This window comes from Poecilia mexicana, unplaced genomic scaffold (assembly GCF_051168715.1).
Source record: "Poecilia mexicana isolate PSO_F unplaced genomic scaffold, ASM5116871v1 scaffold_3, whole genome shotgun sequence".
Taxonomy (NCBI): domain Eukaryota; kingdom Metazoa; phylum Chordata; class Actinopteri; order Cyprinodontiformes; family Poeciliidae; genus Poecilia; species Poecilia mexicana.
In genome coordinates this window covers 18370287-18389814 of record NW_028263372.1, presented here as the reverse complement: position 1 = coordinate 18389814, position 19528 = coordinate 18370287, and the positions used below count along the sequence as shown (strand labels likewise).

Here is a 19528-nt window from a genome sequence, read left to right as displayed (position 1 = left end):
AACGAGAGGCAGCAGGAATAAAGTAAGAATTACAAGATAGTTTCATTGCACAACAACAATAACAACGAGGAAAGTTAGTTTTATTCTCTAAATTGGCGTTTCTCTTGTGATTGTGTTATTGTTCTTTCATGAATGCGAGGAAACCTCACGTTCTTGAAAAGAAAAGGTTAAAAGGTTAACCTTTTAGCATGTGTGCTCATCAAGGGTCACCTCAGCTGTCTCATTAAAAACTTAGTGGATAGAGTCATTTGTTATTAGTAAAAAATATCTACCAAGTGTTTGGCTTAAAGTTGCTGATGCGAATAGATCTTGGATTCTACCAACTTATTTTCCTTATTACCTGCTGAAGCTTTTATATGTAAAGCAGCATTAAATTTATATGCATTGCCTTGAGATCATGTCAGTAAAGGCTGCATTTGCTCCTTTGACAGATGTAACACAAATATCTTCAGTGATGGCCCACATTCATTCATATACAACAGGTAATGTTCTGAATGTCATAAAAAGATAATTAATTTCAGTAATTCAGTTCAAAAAAGTGAAACTCATATTAAAGCCATATCAAACATGATTGATGTATTTAAGCAAATTTCTGGTCATTTTTAAGCTCGTGACTCAGAGCTAATGAAAACCTAGATCGATAAAGAACACATTTTCATTGCACAAAAAAGTATGGCCTCCTGCAGTCTTTGTTTTCCCATTTACATGTGCTCCACTGTGATATACCGGGGTCCTCCCTCTCCTCAAACTTTTACCCCTGACCCAGACTTGGTTTTAGTGGAAGATGAAGCCTGCTGCCAGCTGAGATGTGTCCCACAGGACCACCTGTCAGGACCTGCTGAAAGAAAGCATGAAGAAAGTGTGTGTGTGTGTGTCTGCATCCTAGGTTGACAGTGAGGTGGAATAAATGCACACATGCACAAATTTATAAGATGAGACTTTTTGAAAGCTGTTGTTTATGGATGAGCATGTGCTTTGTAAAAAAAAATAGATCCAAGAAGTAGTTATCTTTTTCTTTTTTTTTTTTTCTTTTCCCCCATGTACTTTACAGAGCTGGCTTAAAAACCAGCAGTCATTTAAGGACTTGAAATGAGAGTTCACAGAGCTGGTTATTTTTTAAATATGTGTCTCTAGGGATATAGAAACAATAGAGAAAGCTCAGCTGCAGCCAAGAGTAATAATTACTCATTTGTATCACAGCATATCTGCAAATTGAATCTTGCTTCATTCATATAGGATAAACAGTTCAGCTGATTGAATATGGAAACACAGAGAGAAACGTGTTCCCTCTAACTATTGATTAAAGGTGCAAATACATTATTTACATTTTTCCTCAGTGTCTCTTTGATTGAATACTGAACGTATTTCACAGCAGATAACGTTGCTGCACATCTTGGATTGCTGCTAGCTTATACTGATGAGCTTATAAGAGGCACTTCAACACAATAATCACTGATTAGAAAGCCAAAAGATCTCACACTTTCAAAGACATGATCCTTTCAGTCAGAATATAAAGATTATTGTTAGGACAACAAAAGGCCCTCAGAATTAAACCGAAGCCGCAAATTAGTCTGCCATGCAAAACCGCGACTATAGAATATTACTGATATTGTATCTGAGAGCAAAAACAATTTGCAATAAATCCCAATAAACTTCTTTGACATTGCTCTTTAATGAGCGCTGCATATTTTGTGTTGGTATAAGAGCGGCACTGCTGTGCTGTGGCCTTGGGCGCAGAGTTAAAGTCAGAAACAGAAGCTTTGGGTTTGTTTGATAAATTTTCTCTTGGTCCTCAGCCAAGAAAATCAAAATCTTTCCCCATTGCTAAGCAACATCCTCTTTTGGATTCTTCCAACAGCTTTGCTGGATGTTGTGATGGTTTGTCTAAGTGGCTGTAGTTTATTTTTTTTTTTTCTAATGCCATGTGAATTAATTTGCTCTTGAATTGAAGGCTGTTAATTTCATTGTTTTAAATTTCATAGATTTAAGTCCAACCAAATGCGAACAGAGAGGCTTAAGCATTCCAGAAGCAGCTGCATTCAGGATTTGGTCACAGTGCAGGATCAGTAGTAAATACTGCATAATGACCTACAAATGGAGAATATTAACATGAGCTCAGGGCGCAGAGGAATGAAACGTCTCGGTTCGAAACACTTAGCCAGCGTGGATGCCTGTCGATCTGGAGGCTTCACCCAGGTCGCTCCTGCTGAGGAGAGGCCGTCTGAAGCCACCTCGCTGCCAACCTGAATAGCCGGTGTGTGTGTGTGTGTTCTTCATTTACCAGCCAAGCTGAAGAGAGCGCACAACGCTGTGTGTCCTCCCTCTGGTCACAGTTTGCCTGTCACTTCTGGTCAGTTTGTACTGGCGCTGCCACTCTCTGTCTCCCTCTGCTCCTCACGTCACCTCCTTTCGTCTCACACCCAGAGAGTCTGTCGTGAACGAGCAAAATTAGTGAATCACTGTCTTTTCTTTGCGAACCAACTTGAGTCTCGACAGTTTAAGGAAGAAGGGAGGAGATGATTAGTTGGACATGTTTGGAGTGAATTCTTGTTTCTTTTCTCTCTTTTGGACTGCACTCACATCACCATCCTCCACTGGGTAACTAGTGTGATCAGAGCTGCTGAGCCTCAAGCGATGCAGTGCAGCTGAGTTTAAGACAACCTCGCTGCCAGCCTCAGTGACTGATACAATTTCAGTACTGAGTCACATCATGACTCACATTTTGCCAGTTAATGCCTAACGCAGAATTCAAGCCACATTTTGCCAACATTTTTATTACCGTATTTTCTGCACTATAAGGTGCACCTTCAATGAATGGCCTATTTTAGGAATTTTTTCATATATTAGGCGCACCGCATTATAAGGCACAAGGAATAGACGCTTCATACTCGAGTAGTTTATATAGTAGGCTGGCCCAGTCGTTGTTTCACTCACGGTGTTGGTGTTGCGATATTGTGCCCAACTACTTTCTGGGTAACACAGACCAACCGACAGGTTGCCGCCGCAGTCTCTGTCTCTCTTCCCCTGCCCCTCCCCCTCTGGCTTTAAATGTATTATCAAACTTTATTAACAAACCAGCGTTCTGACAACTATCCCAGCATGCACCGCGCACTTCTTCTTCTACGGGGAAAATGAAGTTGGCGGCTGCTTACGGTAGTGGACCAACTACTAAGCAGCCTACTGCATGTCTGTGTAAACATGACGTCTTTCATTTCGATCTGAGTTAATTAGCGTAGCATTTCTGCCGGATTTTCACAAAATATCAGCCACGACAATGGACAGGGGAACCAACAAGTTCATGTCATCTTTTTCGGACGACATCAAGGTGTTTGAGCCACGGGATGCCTCCAACATTGTGCGCTTCACAGCAAAAAGCTACCGACAGATGAGGAAAACAGCAGATCCTCATACCCTCAGCATAAATATAGCTGTGGACAAGATCACTGATGCCTATTGTTCTTGCAAGGCTGGGTAAGTCGGGCATTCATGGTTTTGATGGTCCACAATGTACATTAGCATATGTTTACTACTGTAGCTTGTGTTTGTGAGACGGTCACGCACGTGGTAGCTGCACTGTGACCTAAAATGGGCATTAGCCAATGAAACGCGGCCCCTGTGGTAAGGTCCGTTGCTAGACCTGTTGTGGCTCAATATTGGTCCATATATAAGGCGCACCGGATTATAAGGCGCACTGTCCGCTGTTGAGGAAATTGAAGGTTTTTAGGTGCGCCTTATAGTGCGGAAAATAGGGTACTTTATTTGCCACACAGATATCCCGAACTCTCCACAGCGCAAAAGTTACATTTGCAAATCACAAATTCCAGAAATATTGATTAGGATTTTAATTCTTGTCCACAAAGGTTAACATTAAAGAGTGAAGAGCTTTCTTCACTTACTTTTCACTTTGAGTAAATTATCAAAAGGTTAAAAAAATATTACTGTGCTCAACTATAAGCTCAAAAATGGACGATAATGTTTAGTGGTATTGTATCAAAGTAATTGGGAACAATAGCAACGTGACCATAAAGTGGCTTCATTAAGAAGTCTTAAAAACATTTTGTATTATGCTTTAAGCTCAGTTTTAAATCAAATGGCTTTGAACAGTTTTTACTTAGTTTTCATCCTTAAAGTGCCAGCGGGATTGTTCGTCTGTAATTGCTTTATTTTGTGAGCAGGAGATGCTGGATTACTATTCTCAGCTTAAGTATTTTGTGCTAAACAGTAGCTCAGGGCTGGAATAACAATATTATACTATGCACTAAGTTTACCAAAAACCCTTGAAAAGAGACATACTAAATGATTTGCAAGAGATACGCACACATGACATAAAGATGAAGAAATCTTCTACTTATTGTAACCAGTTGTTTAAAAACCATTCAAATTTTTGTCCTAACCTAAAAAGAGAACCAGATTCAGAAACTACATTATTGTATTATCTATTACCTAATAACATTAGAGATGCAATTTTAATCTAAACTTTTCCAGTGATAGATGTTGTATCCTAAAGAGCCAGATTACAAAAATAAATCCTTGCTTTATTTCCAGTCGTTGGTAGTTAAAGGGCTCTCCTTCTACCCTTTAATTATAATCGGTTCATAAATCCAATTATGGCATGATTGTATATTTTTCATTACATTAAAGATCTTCCTTTGTGGCAGTTAATGAGCCTTATGTCTCCCTCAAAGCTCCATCACTGTTATTTGCTTTTTTTCTTGTGCTTCCTTGTTATTCTGTGCACTCGGCGGGTTGTAAACCTCGGTGTGTTCTTCATATAAAAGGAAACCAAAGTAGTCGTGAAGCAGCAGATGTAAACAGAGATTATGTGTTTTCTTATTTGACACTAAGAAAACCATGTAGTTGAGTTCAACGTCTTTTCCTCCTGGAATAAAATATTCCCAAACCACGAGACAAGTTAAGGTTTTTATTTTCCAACAGGGCAGCCTCTTATTTTTCATTCTCCTTCTCCTTATCGCTTTATTTCGAAACCGTTAGTCACATAATTATCCAAAAACAACAACTAAAGTTTGGCGTTTATACATCTGAAGCGTTTTGTGTTTGATTTGTACCTCTGCTTAAAGTGGCAGGAAGTGACACAGGATCAGATAGTGATCATTAGAGAGAGCCACAAAGGCCGCTGCCAGCTGGGAGAACCTAAACCTTTTTTTTTTTTTTTTGGCTGAAGATAATTCCTATTGAATGGTGTTCTCCCTCAGGGCTCTGGGATGGAGGAAGTGAGGCTCCATATTAATTAGAATATGAATTAGAAAGACCCTCTTATCAGATGGCTCACACAGGAGCAGCAGCAGCATGATCTGCAGAGCAGCAGCTGCAGAGGTGATTCTAGAACAGGGGTGTCAAAGTCAAATGGACGGAGGGCCAAATAAAAAATTTAGCTACAAGCCGAGGGCCGGACTGATCGAATGTTCATTGAAATTTTTTTAAATGACTCATATAGTCTAGTGAACCTAATTGAACCTACTGAAAACCTAACAAATATATTCCAATATGATCAGATAAATAAAGCAATATTTTCTTATGGCTCTGTCAGTAATCTTTAATTTTCAACAGACACAACTGAAATATTTTTAAAATATAATTGGATTGAAATACAATAAAATAAAGTGCAAAAATCTATTAATCCACATATGTCAGAGTCAAGGCATTTAGATGTGTCGCCGGCGAATTACGGTACTGCAAATTTAGATGTGTCGCCGGCGACACATCTAAATTTGCAGTACCGTAATTCCGCCACACGTAGCGCTAAGTGGAAAAATTCCAACGGTTTCTGAAAGGGGAGACGTTGCACTTTCCAGCAAGTATCGGGTTAATACGGTAACTTCGCAGCTGCAGCTGCAGAGAATGTAATTAATCCGGGGGGCACTCGTTTAATAGACGGTATATTTCGGCAATAACTTGGTGGATATTGAAAGTTCCGGTTGTTATGGATACATGGGTAAGTACATAATCTCACAGAACATTTAAAGAACTGCTTACAGTTCAAATAAGGAAGATATTTTTTTTCAGACGGGGTGCCGGCTTGCTGCGGTCTGCGGGCCGGTTCTAATAATAAATCAAGATCATCCCAGGGGCCGCAAAAAACCTTCTCGCGGGCCGGATGTGGCCCGCGGGCCTTGACTCTGACATATGTGTTCTAGAAGTATCAGCTCTGCTTTTCGTGATCATTTTGAATGTAACCTACAAAGAAAAATACATCATGCACAGTCTCAATTTGCGCAGGGTCCTCGATTTATGTGTAATTAGGTGACTTTTGAAGGCAGCTGGTTTCACTGGAGTTTAGGTTATGAAAGAGCTTTAACTCAAACCACCATCAAACGTTAAAAGATTTTTTGTAAAATTAAACTAAAATATTTAAGGTAGATTAGAACTAGCCCTGCAGATACCGACATATTTATATGTGCGTTTAAAGATCCCTTCTCTTAAAATCTGGTTATAAGGTTCACCATAGAATACAAATTTGAGTTATTTGCCATGTTTCTACAGAGATTTATAATAAAACAAATAAAGAAGAAACTTGGGGCTAGCAATACATTTTTTTGGCAACCTTGAAGTCATACATCTCTACTTAATCCTTGGGGATTTTCTGAAAAAATCTGGTCATTTGTCAAATTAAGCATGCACTCATATCTAAATGCAATAAACCTCGTGTTAACATTGTGGGAGGAAGCCAGAGATTCTTTGCCTGCACTCAATACAAGAATCTCTATGACTGAGATTCAAACCCAGAACCCTCTGATTGCAAGGTAGATTTTATTTTTACAACTGTATTTACAAAGAGAAGGATTATTGTCATTTTTTTATTTTTAAATATGTGGTATCATTAAATTAGATCAGCTTCACAGATATTTACATGCAACAGGGCTGCATAAAATCAGCTGAATTTCTCATTTCAAACCCATATTTTCTGTGAAACTTGCTCTTGTTTTTTGGGGGTTTGTTTTAACAGATAAACCAATCCGTCCACTTCCTCCATCTCCCTTAATTGAGACACCATCGTCATTAGTTTCCTTAAACAAAATTCCTTGTGTGAGCAGCTTGTAGAAAGTTGCATTTCTGCTTGGAGCGAGCGCCTTCTGGGACCGTCATCATTATAGCCCCGTGCTCATTACAGCTGCCCCCCCACCGGGAGCCTGGGGAGTCCGGCGGAGAAAGGCAGACAGTCTTTGCTTGAGCTCTGCAGAGGTCAGCGGTTGATTAATGTGCAGATGTGGGGGTTAATCAGCTGCTGACCCTCCGGGCGATATTGTCTTTCATGGTCAGTTTTAATCAATAAGTGTGAACACCGGCAGCAAGATGAACTCCTCTCTTTACACAAAACCTCCACTGTTCGCAGCCCAACGGACAGAGACACCACCACCCGCCGGGTCATCTGTCGTCTCAACATGTGGCTCTGTAATAAATAACACGCGGCGTTTGGGGGCAGAGGTCTCTACCTGACGTGTTTCTACAGTTTAGTAAGGACATGTAAAACAGTCCGGAACAAGCTTCAAACTTCGGATGTGTTTTTTGCCCACCTGTTGTCGTGTCTTCACGTCTCATTTGTCGATAAAAGTTGTCGGTCTGTAGCTTCACCTCGATCCCTCCGACTACAGGAACAAATCCATCACATCCTGTGGAGATGCAATCTGACATGCTGTCAACATGGCTACACATCAAACCCCAGAGGCTGGGTGTTTTTTTTTGTTTTTTTTTATTTTATTTTTTTTTTACTTGTCTAAGTCAACAAATAGAAAAAGAAAAGCTTTTCTTTTTTTTTTTAATTTTGAGAATCAAGCGCCAACAAATTAAAAATGGTAATGGCATCTGATCTCTGTGGACATTGCTTATGTAGTCAGCATCAAAACATAAATTTTTAGTGCATATGGTTTTCACTGTTTTTTTTTTGTTGTTTTTTTTTTGTAGTCTGGCAGTGAAAGTATCCTCCTTATACAACTCAATATAATGTTTAAATTGATACAGGGATGGAAGATGTTGTTTGTCTTGGCCTTGTGAATTAAATCAATTCTAATAGTCAATTCAAGGTATGCAAATTTATGCCGTGTTTTCAAGTGACAGCTCCAATAATTGCTTTAGATTTGTGCTTTTGTTAAGTTAAATTCAAGGTTTGTGCAGCTCTAATTCTTTCACGCGTCTCTAAAAGCGTGCTGTCTGCAAGTAAACAAAACTTTAAATTGCCCTCTCAGGATTAAGCAATCTCTACAGAAATAAGGGTTTCTACGAATTTGCACAACTCTTTGTGCAAGAAACAGCAAAAATCAGTTTAGCATAATTAATGAAAGAATATGAAGGGAAAACAAAATGTTTGTAAGTCAAGTAAAGCCAAATGTATTTTAAAAGCACATCTATGCAATAAGAAAACCCAAAGTGCTTCACATGATAAAAAACATAGCACAAGTAACAAACAAAACAAAAGAAACAGTATAGTAGCTGAATAAGAAGAAGCAATGAAAAGTTTAATCCAGACCAGAACTGATCAATGCTGCAGTGGTTATCATTTGAGTACATCTCTAAACAGATGGGTTTTAAGGTTTGATTTAAAGAAACTCTGTGTTTCAGCATTTTTGCATTTATTTGCAAGATTTATTTATTTATTTCTGATTAGTGGAGAATAATACTTGAATGCTGCTTCTCCATGTTTGGTTCTGACTCTGGGGATTAAGAGTAGACCAGAACCAGAAGACCTGAACGGTCTGTAAGATTGACACAATGACAAAAGGTCTTTAATGTACTTTGGTGCTAAGCCATTCAGTGATTTATACAGTAACAGAGGGATTTTTAAGTCTATTCTTTGAGCTACAGGGAGTCGGTGTAGTGACTTTAGAACTGGGGTGATGTGCTCCGTCTTTCTGATTTTAGTGAGAACGCAGCGTTCTGGATCAACTTCAGCTTTCTGACTTTTTAGGTAAACCTCTGAAGACAGTGTTGAAGTGGTAAATCAGTGAAGCAAACAGTAATGAATGCATCGTTTCTCACACAGAGATACATTTGAAACAATGTATTGTCTGTCTGACTGATGAAATGTTTTAAATCAGTTTGGATTACTGAAATACTTCATTTATCTTAAAGCCTGAAAGATGCTTCAGGCTTCAGGTTTCTGTAACATTTCTCGTTTCTGTAACAAGAAACAACATTTTCTTTTTAAGAATTTTCTTGAAATTCTGAAATTTACTTAAATTTTCTTTGGATTTAAAATTTCCTTTTAAATGTTGTGTCTTGGGTGAAGCGTATTGGGCATCCTTCCACAGGTTTCTTACATTAGTTGGCTGTAATTTGCCCCATTCCTCGTGACAGAACTGGTGTAACTGAGTCGGGTTTGCAGACCACATTGCTCAGACGTGTTTTTAGCTCTGTCCACATATATTCCATGTTATTTAGAGCAGAGCGTGTTGGTGGCAGCTACAAAACAATAACTTTGTTGTCCTAAAGCCACTTGTGAGGGATTTACCCCCTCCTTAACAGGTGCTGTTTTTTGTGTACTTTATATATTCTAATTTATTTGGGTAAATGTATTGTGTTTGGGGAATGTAACTTGATTTATTTACTTGTTGTAATCATCTCTTCTCTTTGAGGTCACCGGGTCATGTGTTGCCATGGAAGCGCGCCCATGATCAGTGCTGACATGGATCTGGTGTTTTCAATCAGCTTCATTGTCTCAGACAAAATCCATTGTCTGAGAGGGAGGAGAGATGTATTTTTGATTTCGTTTGGATCCAGATTGTTTTTGTTTCTAGCTTTGTTTGAGTTAATTGTAATTGTGTAAACATTTTTTTAGGAATATGTTTAATAAAACTATTTTAGGAATATAGTTTACTACAAATGTTTGTTCTTTCTTTCTGGAAATGTGAATGTCTCCGGTGGAAGCCAATTCCTTAAAAGCCAGGTGGTGCAGATGAGACGGAGATTCTCCCTCTTCTTGTTTTGACTGACATGATATGCTGTAAACTGAGCTGAAGTGTGTGAAGCTGAAGATAAAAGAAAAAATATTGAGAGCTCTAAAAGTGCTGGTTCCAGTCTGGTTTCTTTTGGATCGCAAACTAACACCACTTTATGCGTTCGGTGTACATTTGAAAACCAGACATGCTTGCTGATGTCTCTTCAGTATTTTCACATGTTGTTCTTTTCCCAGGATGTAATGTTTTTGCTCTGGCTGACTTCAGTGTTTGACTTTAACTAACTTTGAGGGATTTCTGTTTTTCAAGGCACAATAATCTTAGTGCATTCAAACTTCTGAACTTTAAGAAGCTATTGCAGTAAAAACATGTTTTTAAAGTGTTATCTCTTTCTCAGAATTCTGACATTTACAGCAAATAAAACAGTTTAGGTAATCATAGCTGACCTAAAACTGAAAAATGTAGTTTGGCTTGTTTGTCAGCTAGTGAGGGAAAACAAGATTATGTTTCTTTATAGACGGTGAATGTTAACATCTAGTTTCAACAGTTTTTGGTTTTGCGGTGAACGTATCTGGTGTTTTGTGACATCCCGCGGGCCCTGCTGCCGAGAGTTAGTATCAACACCTCCACTGTTTATTTGGACCTGCGCTGAACTCGGGGTCACTCACCCTCCGTCGCACCTAATCCCGAAGATCTGGTTATGACACACACAGACACGCAGTGCTCACAGGCATACATAAAATGATGCCTTTGTTGGAGCTGAACTCATAAAGTTACACCAGGTTTAGCGGTGAGCCGGTGAGAACCGACTGATGATTTCTTCCCTAATTTCAGATTAGTCTCAGAGCTGCTGAGGATTTAACATTTTACTTTTCCCTTAAGCAGAGCAATTTACTACAATTTACTACATCCCATGATATAATTTAATATTTACCACTTCTTCCTGAAAAACCAGCACTTATAGCCGGTTCTCTTGTTGTCCTTTAAGTGTTTTTAGTGCACAGATGTGCCTGATCCCTGCAGGGGCCTGAGGATTGATACTCTGTGTCAGAGGGAAAATGTATCGGAGGGCGTGTGATCTGCTGAGCAGCAGCAAAAACAAAACAACATTGCTTCCATCTCTCGTGGCTCAGGGATAATTGAAAATAAATTGTGTTGTGTCGCAGTGCTGCTGCAGACTAAATACTAATTTGTGCTGCAGTCAGAGGATGCAAACGGTGCTTCAGATACTCATTTTGCCAATTCCCTGCTGATCAAACTATCTGTTATTGAGCTGCTCTTTTCTCCAGAGGTTAAAAGCACAGATTGAGGGTATAATCTCCTTTTTTTTAAAAAAAGCCCTATTTAGATTTTTGCTATATCCCATTATGTGGGTCATCATTTAGTTCTGAACTGATGTGCTGAATTTGTTACTGTTCCTTTGGACTGAGTTTTTAATAGACAAATAATTGCATTTACGTGGAAGTAAATGGAGAAAACGGATCCATACATGTAATGAATGGACCTTTTCAAACAGCGATATATTTGAATTGTGGGTTCAATCCATATATTGACAGTATAAGTCTCTAGATGTCATTGCTGCCAAAAATACACCTTTAGCATGTCTACAGTAAATTGCACATTATGGTTTGTGGGTTTTTTGATGCAGCTTTCATGAGCTGATTGGTGTTGGGATTTCATCATTTGCTTTGTTCAGCGAAGCAAATGAGGTAGGTAATATGTAAAGCTGAAAGATCTTTGAAAGTTGTTTTGAACAAGATTCTTTTATGTACTCTGTTGTTTCTCCCTGTTTAATACATTCATACAATCCAAGAAACAGTGTTATAAAAAATGCTCTTCATAAAATGCTTCCAAGTACAATATATTCGTCTGAATAGCCATGTCTGTTTATATTTAAACCTGTTAAAATTACAAATAGTAAAACTTTGGATTAACAAACATGAAGATGTTAAGCTCTAAGTAATTCTACAGCAAAAGTGTAAAAGTGTGTCAACTATGGGCAGACTCTTTCATGGATCGGTGAATTTATTCACAATTGTGAGGCAACAACAACAACAAATGCTTGACTACTTCTGCTTTTCTGTTTGGACCTCAGGAAATCTCAGAGCAGCTGGTTGTTTGACCTGTGTGCAACAAAATTTGTAAACTGAATTACGGACAGAACGGTTTAACATATGCACGTTGTAATGGGTTGTGAAGTGAGAAGAAACGGTGAACAAATGATACGGAGTCTCTGGACAGGTCCTGAAGGTGTTTCGATTTTGAATCAAGGGCAGATTTCTAGTGACCTTCTCAGTTTGATAGATGGCATGCCACTGTCTCGCTGTGTCTTTTTCTCTGGCAGCAACATGCCATACAACAGTGGACCTGACAGGGATGGATCACTTTGGCAGGTTCTTCTTCAGCTGCCCTAACCCATTTTGGGTCATAGCAAATGATGGCTGCTAGAAAGCAGAAAGATGTCACATTCTTCATTGAGCAAATACCCAGGATGATGGAGGCTGGCCGGTGGGGCAGAATCCCTGTGGAAGTCCACAATCATCTCCAGTTAATTCCAGGTTGTTTACGTTTTGTCATCCACGTTCCCGTGAGACGAGCTCAGTGATGGTTGTGTCATTTGCTTGTAGTTTGGCAGACTTGTGAGGAGATGTGCAGCTGTGAGTGGAAAAGAAAGGGGGAAGCATAGAGCCTTGAGGGACACCGGCACTGCAGGGAGGCAGAGACATGCATGCCTGCCCAGACTCACGTTCTGCATCTTTCAGGAAAAAAAACCTGTCATCCATAAAAGTTATCAAAACATTTTCATCTTTCAAATCACAGACTTTAATGTTATTTTTAAAAACAGACATAAGAAATGAATTGTTAGTGTAATAGTGATAAATGAAAGGACAAGAAACATCCATATGAAATGATGGTGTGGAGAAAGTGATAAACGAATCACCTACTAATCCCCCTCAGGAAAGCATAATTTATTGTACACTGATGATAATGCATAAACCATACCGCAAAATAACATTGTTAATGCAAAGCAACATCTGGACAACCAGAGGGTGTTTTGCACAGAATGCTTCAAAATAATGACAATAAAATGGAGTTTCTGGCCCATAACCAGCATGCATAAAAGACACAAAGTAGCAAAACTGATTAAAAAAAATGTCTATATGGCACCACTTATATTTTATTATTTAAAGCTTGAGAAAAATAATTAAGTAAAAAGCTAAGTCATGATGGGAATAACTGTGTTCATAATCTTAAACTATCTAGTTCATTGATAATCATGTAGTTTGTCCAAGGCATTCGAAAACAAGATTGTTTTATATTTTTTTAAGTTATAAATTTTTTTTAACAATAAATATTAACTTCTGCTTACAATAATACCAAAAATGTCATTTAACGAGATACAATCCCTTAATTTACCCTTCTTCCTTTTAGGTACCTCAGTGTGTTTTTATTACTTTGCTCATTGCAAAACTGCGAATGTTTGGAGAATACCAATTTGTTGCTTTATCATCCAGTTTCCCAGCTGAGATGTTTATCTTTGACCTGAGCTGCTTCAGATAAACAGAGGTGATGAATGAGTCTGACTTTTTTTTTTTTTTTTTGTTGATGTTGGAGGCAACACTTAAAGAAGTGAAGAAATCTGGAATATAAAGCTGAAGGGCAGGCATGTAAGCTCCTATTCCTCCAGAGCTTGAGAGATGCTCAGCATGATAAAAGGTCTTTAAATTGGCAATTGTACAGTTTTACAGACATTTCTCAAACTTTAATTTGATTTTAAGGGTAAAAACCTGTTTGTGTAAGCAGAGCATCAGCTTAACTTCTTTGCAAAAGCAGTTCCTCGGGTAACTATTCAGCTCAGTCCCTTTTCTCTTTAGCTAAAGTAAGACACTTTTGACGTTTTCTGTAGTTCAGGAGAGATTTGGCACAAGGAATGTTGCAGCTGTAGCCAAAGTCCTGGATATGCTTCTCCCAGAGTTCTTGAAGTCCATCTCATAAATTTAATAAAAGCTTCTCTACATTAGCTTTTTGTCAGATGTAAATTTTTCAAGAGACTGAGTGGTGAGTTTTCATTAGTTATAAGCCATAATCATCAAGCTTAACAAGATCAAACTCTTGAAATTCTTCTCTATGTGTGAAGAATCTGCACAATATATAAATTTATTATAAATTATAGAGATTTCCCCTTACTATGCATTTCTCCTTCCTTGCACTTAATGGTCATACTTACACTAAACTTCAAAATCTGGCTCAGAATGACATAACTTGACTTAATTGTTAAGCACTTGATTTCCGTTAATTGTTTTTTTTAGTGTTTCTTAAATAAGCTTTATCTAAATTGACTTTTTATGAGGAGTGAAAAAAAAAAGAAACTTAAAAATCCCCATTATGGAAAGCAAATGTGGTGCATGTATCTTCTTGTGTGAATAAACTGAAAACGTGCAAAAACTTTATGGAAAACATGTTGTTAATGCTCGGAGTATCAATAAAACGTTTCTCAAAATTAAAATACCACAATCTCTCACCATTAAGGCCTTTCGGGAACTAACACAGCCAAGGAGCCATCTTTGATGCAGCCTGATATTATTGGCCTGTGCCTCCATGTGAACATCCAAAACCCTATCACTAATGTTTGCAGTTTAAAGGATGGGCTGGAGATGAAGAGGCATGTCTGCTTTAACCTCAGTGACAGTTATTGGAAATTACAGAACCTCGGGAGTTCTTCTGTAATCTATGCATGTCATGCAGATGGATGGTGATTACATTATGCCGTATTGTCCTCTGCAGTGAGTCCTAAACGATGTGATGATGACATGCAGCGTAAATCTGTTTTGGCTGTTAAAGCAAAGAGCAGCATTCGCGTCTTTTATGGGAATGAGCGTGTGTGTGTGTGTGTTCTTTTTTCTTTTTGGCATGCACAGGGCAGCGTCACAGTAATTAATGACTAGCTGCTAAATGGTGCTCTGTGATCTCACACGGTAACGAGAAGGCATTTGTGTCGGGCTGAGCTTGACAATTATCTTAGTGGTGAGAAAACATTGGGGTGCACTGGTGGCAGCTTGATTAATCAGGCCTAAAGAGCCCTAGTGTGAATATTTATGGGACTCATGTAATTTAAAAAGATATTTATTTGATCTATTTCAAACAATAAGTTGTTCTATTTTTGATGTCTCTGATGATTGTGTTTTTTTTATTCCAGATGTAAATCGAAGTTGAAGCCAGTGGAAAGCTTTGATAAAAAGTAGAATATAGGGCAAAAAGTATATATATATTATTTATACCAGCATGATATTATGGATGATGATGACTGCAAAAAGTAGGATTAAAGGAATAATTAACTTATGTGTCAATATCCATGTTTAATTTGTTCTGAAATATATTTTGTATTAGTCCCTCCAGGATTTCCTGATGTGTTTTTATGGTGTTACTTTGGGAATATTTGCAAAGAACTTTGCAATATTTTTCCCCATAAAACATCTTTTTTAAATCTACATATACAAGAAAAGAATATAGATTAGCTACTTGAACATTTTTATTCTTTAAAAAACTTAAACAGCTTGATTTTTGTCAATTTTCATATTGATCATGTTTGCTATAACTTGACAAGTACAGTACAACTGAGGCAGCAGTGGTAGAAATAAGAAATACTGCAACCTGCAGGTGGGAGGCACCTGCAGGTTGCCTCCCACCTGCAACCCAAAGCTTTTAATCATTATTGTGGAAAATTTGCAATAAACTCACAATTATGCATATGAGCTAAGAAATGAGGGAATCTGTTGATTTTGCATAAATTTCCATAATTGCAGAATCATGGAAAACTCAATGGACTGTGATATGGATTTTTCATTATAGATGTGTTTTATTCTCTAAAATTCTCATTTGTATTTACTTCACAAATGTATTTTCCTAAGTTCGTGTATATCTTTCCATGTGCGTTTCTGTTCTCTGTTTTTACTCTTACATCTGCTGTGTTCCCTAATTTAAAAATTTAAATGTAAAGAAAATAATTTATTTACGTTCTAATGAAAATGGAAACAAAGGTTTATGCTACCCATAACTGAACAAAAATAACCTTGATATTTTATTTCTTATTTCTGGCAGGGTAGTTTTTCATTTACAGAGTTATGAATATAAGTCTACATTCTGAATTTTTGTAACTTTAATCCACCATAGGGAAAGGAATGACTGTAAATTCTGGCTAAATTAAAGAGGGAGACACACCGAATATAGGTAGAAACTAAAAATGCTTTTAAAGCAACATTATTTTATAACCTTCCAGTAGTCAATGTAGCCTTGATGAAAAGCTTTTTATTCTGTTAGAACTGTCTATTTAATGTGTGTGTGGCTCAGCACAGCTCAGCTGAGCCACACACATTTTATTAACGTTCAGCTTCCGACCTGAACATCAGGGAGCTTTTACTGTCATTGCCCTTGCAACATTGTAATATTTATGCTTTGTGTGTTGTTGTGATAGTTATTGTCATCACATCGTTGAAGTTAATGCAAAAGTGAACAATAAACTTGCTTTCGGCTCACTGTTCACATTCATGTAACAACTCTGCTTTTTCTGTTAAAGCTACTGATGACTTATAATTCACTCTGAATGATCTGACATGGGTTTTGTGTCCTTCGATGTACGAGTCTTTTGCTTTCTGCTATAGAGTATTTCTGTTGCAGAGCAAACATGTCTTAATATTTTTCCGAGTAACACGTTTTTGCAAACCCTCTGCTTTCAGATTTCTCAACAATGTGACCTTAATTACTTGACCTTTACAGAAGCTCTTAGTTAGTATTAGTTGTTTTTTTTTTCTTTTTGTCAAGGAGACGGTCATAGGGACTTGTGTTTAAGCCAATTTGGTTTCTGGATGCAAACTATATTTTGTTGCTTTGTACTTGTGATGTGTGCAATGACAATAAAGTTTAATTCTATCCTAATTATATTCTGTTCATTCCAGAACTGAACAGTTCTTTTATTCTAACTAGAGATGCACTAAACATACGCTCAGTAATAGAGCCTAATGAAATACGTAGACGTTTAAAATGCACTTTTATAGTTTTAACAAACAGCATGTTGGATAAAACACTTTTGTTTTGCTTTCAGTAAAAATTAGATTAAACATATGGACACCTAGTAGTGCCTGGTAGTGTGGAGTTTTTCCACATTTAACCTCTTAATAACCTCAAATGACAATGTATATTGGGAGTCTTTTGTAATAGGTCACCACCATAGAAAAAGTGCATAGTAGTGTTTAGAGAGGGTTTAGTTGAAAAAAAAATCTGAGCCATAAATCTCTCACAAAGCACTGTTAAACACATAATCTGAAGATGGAAGACAGAGCTATCTGTGAACCATCTTATACATGCAAAATGACACTTTTATGTTGTGATAAACTAACAGAGTAAACCATTATCTCCATGATGAAACATAGTAGTGGTGGCATCATGCTATGGGGATTATTTTATTGACCAATTAGACCAGTTAGAAACGTGAAACTAGTCAAAGTTGAAGTAATTACCCATTAATACTTAAAGATAAACGTTTAGACGCTGCACTAGAGGTGGGACTGAAAGAGAGTTCCACATTTCAGCAGCAATCTGAGCGTAAACATTTATCCGTAGCTCCCATAGAACAGTTTATGGGTCAGTCAAAGTTCAGACTTAAGTCCTTTTGAGAATCAGTGCATCGGCAAAAAGAGTTTGCATCATAGTCTGTAGAGAGAATCACAAAACCAGCAAAAATCTAAATCTGCAGGTAGGACCTCTGAGAGAATCAGAAATAAGTATCAGCCAGTTTCAGTCTGATACATTTCTAATTATAACCAAGCAGATTTATCCTCCAATTTAACCTTGAACTGAAAAGAGGAGCTCATAAAAAGGTAGTACTGGAAACAGTTGTATCTTCTTTTTAAAGTTGTCCCAATTTTTTTATTCTCTAATTTTAGAAACAAACTTTTTATTTTGCTACAGTAGTTAAAGCTAATTGATAAAATACTACAATACTCATTCTCTAATTACAATTTTAATGTGCAAATGAAAGTATAAAGAGAGGGAGACAACACAAATTATTGTAAATCTATTTCTACACACAGACCCACACCAAATTTAATTATAGTAATTAGGTAAAAGTACTAATTGCAGACATATTTATTTTTCACATTGGGGTTAATAGTCAATTAAAATTGGCAGTATGTTAAATTATTGTTGCTTGTTAATAAGGCGGATTCTGTGGTTCGTGATGAGACACACCGATGATTATTTCACCAAAAGATAATATATGGTAACTCCTGTAGCATGTTACAAATGCTTGTTTAAACCTTGAATTATTATTTATTTATTTTATTTTATTTTATTTTATTTTTTTTTTTAAAGGTTGCCAGGTGGTATTTCTAAAATGTGACATCTTATCTTTTTGTCCTAAATGAAAAGGCATTTCTTCCTCAATAGAAAGGACAAAACTTCAGTGGTTTATTCCTCATTTTTCTACTTGTCTTCTATCTCTCTCTCATTGCTCACTTTCCTGTTCGACCACTGTCAAAGAAATGCCAAAAAAGCTATTAAAAAAAGAAAAGCTCTGCAGAGTGAGGAGTGCCAAACATCCTATGCTGCACCATTTTTGAAGGTGCTCCACATGATACACAATAAAAAGTCTCTTCTTTACCTGCATGTTTATCTGCGTTTCTTCTCCCCATTAACTTGGTTACTGAGCATTTATGCAACAAATATTTCTTAATTTTATTAATACTGTTGCCTAGAAAATTGATTGATTACATTATAGTTATATATTACAAACAGCGTTTTTTATTGTAATGATCCTGTTTCATGTGATGGTGCAGCTTTCAAAGCGTACTACTTTTTAGGATTGAACAGTTGATTTATAAGATCCACACTTCATTACCATTAGATAAAAGGGTTTGTCCTCCCATTTGTGTCCGTACTTTTTTTTTTCCTGTCTGCATTTCCTTTTTTCTTTTCAGGTTTTGTTTTTCACATCCAAGACTTTCCCCTGAAGCTTGCTCATCAATCTCCCAATCTTTCAATTTTCTGCCGTGGCAAGAAGCACTTAAATTTATCGCTCCATCTGTTTATTACATGCCCATCTCTCCTTCCCTTTCCTTCTGCCTTCCACTCTGGGTTCTCCTCCTCTCCATCTGTTTATGCTTGTTGCTGATCACCTTTCTGTTTGGTATCTGTCCTTCACTGCTACTATCCCATGATTCAAACACTTTTTGAAAATCAGGTCACCGATGAGCTTTTCTAATGAACCAATTGTGAGTTTTTTGAAATTCTTTGCTTCAAACTGCGGCGATATTTTAGGTCCAGAAGATATATTTCCTGTCAGGGAGCAGGAGTAATCTCCACAGAGCTCACAAGTAACAAATGAAAGGAAGGATCTGTTGTCTTTTTCACTGCTATTTTAGACTCCCTGACAGATCTTAGTTGCTTAGTTACTTTTTCCTGCACAGCGCAAAAGTTTGCTTAAACTCTACAGAACCGAGTCATGATCTTCTCGTTTTATATATCTCTGAAAATGTTTGGTTGTTTATTTTCAACATCAGTACCTGCAGGTGTGAGGTAGAAGAAGTCGTCGGTCCCTCTTGTTTCCTCTGTGGCAACCAGGATTG

General features: G+C 37.4%; 1 protein-coding gene across 1 annotated transcript in view; it reads left to right on the top strand.

The window, feature by feature from the left end:
- LOC148160208 (uncharacterized) overlaps positions 1-19528 on the top strand; it is a 45977-nt gene that overhangs the window by 10755 nt on the left and 15694 nt on the right. The gene's annotated exons all lie outside the window — the stretch shown is intronic.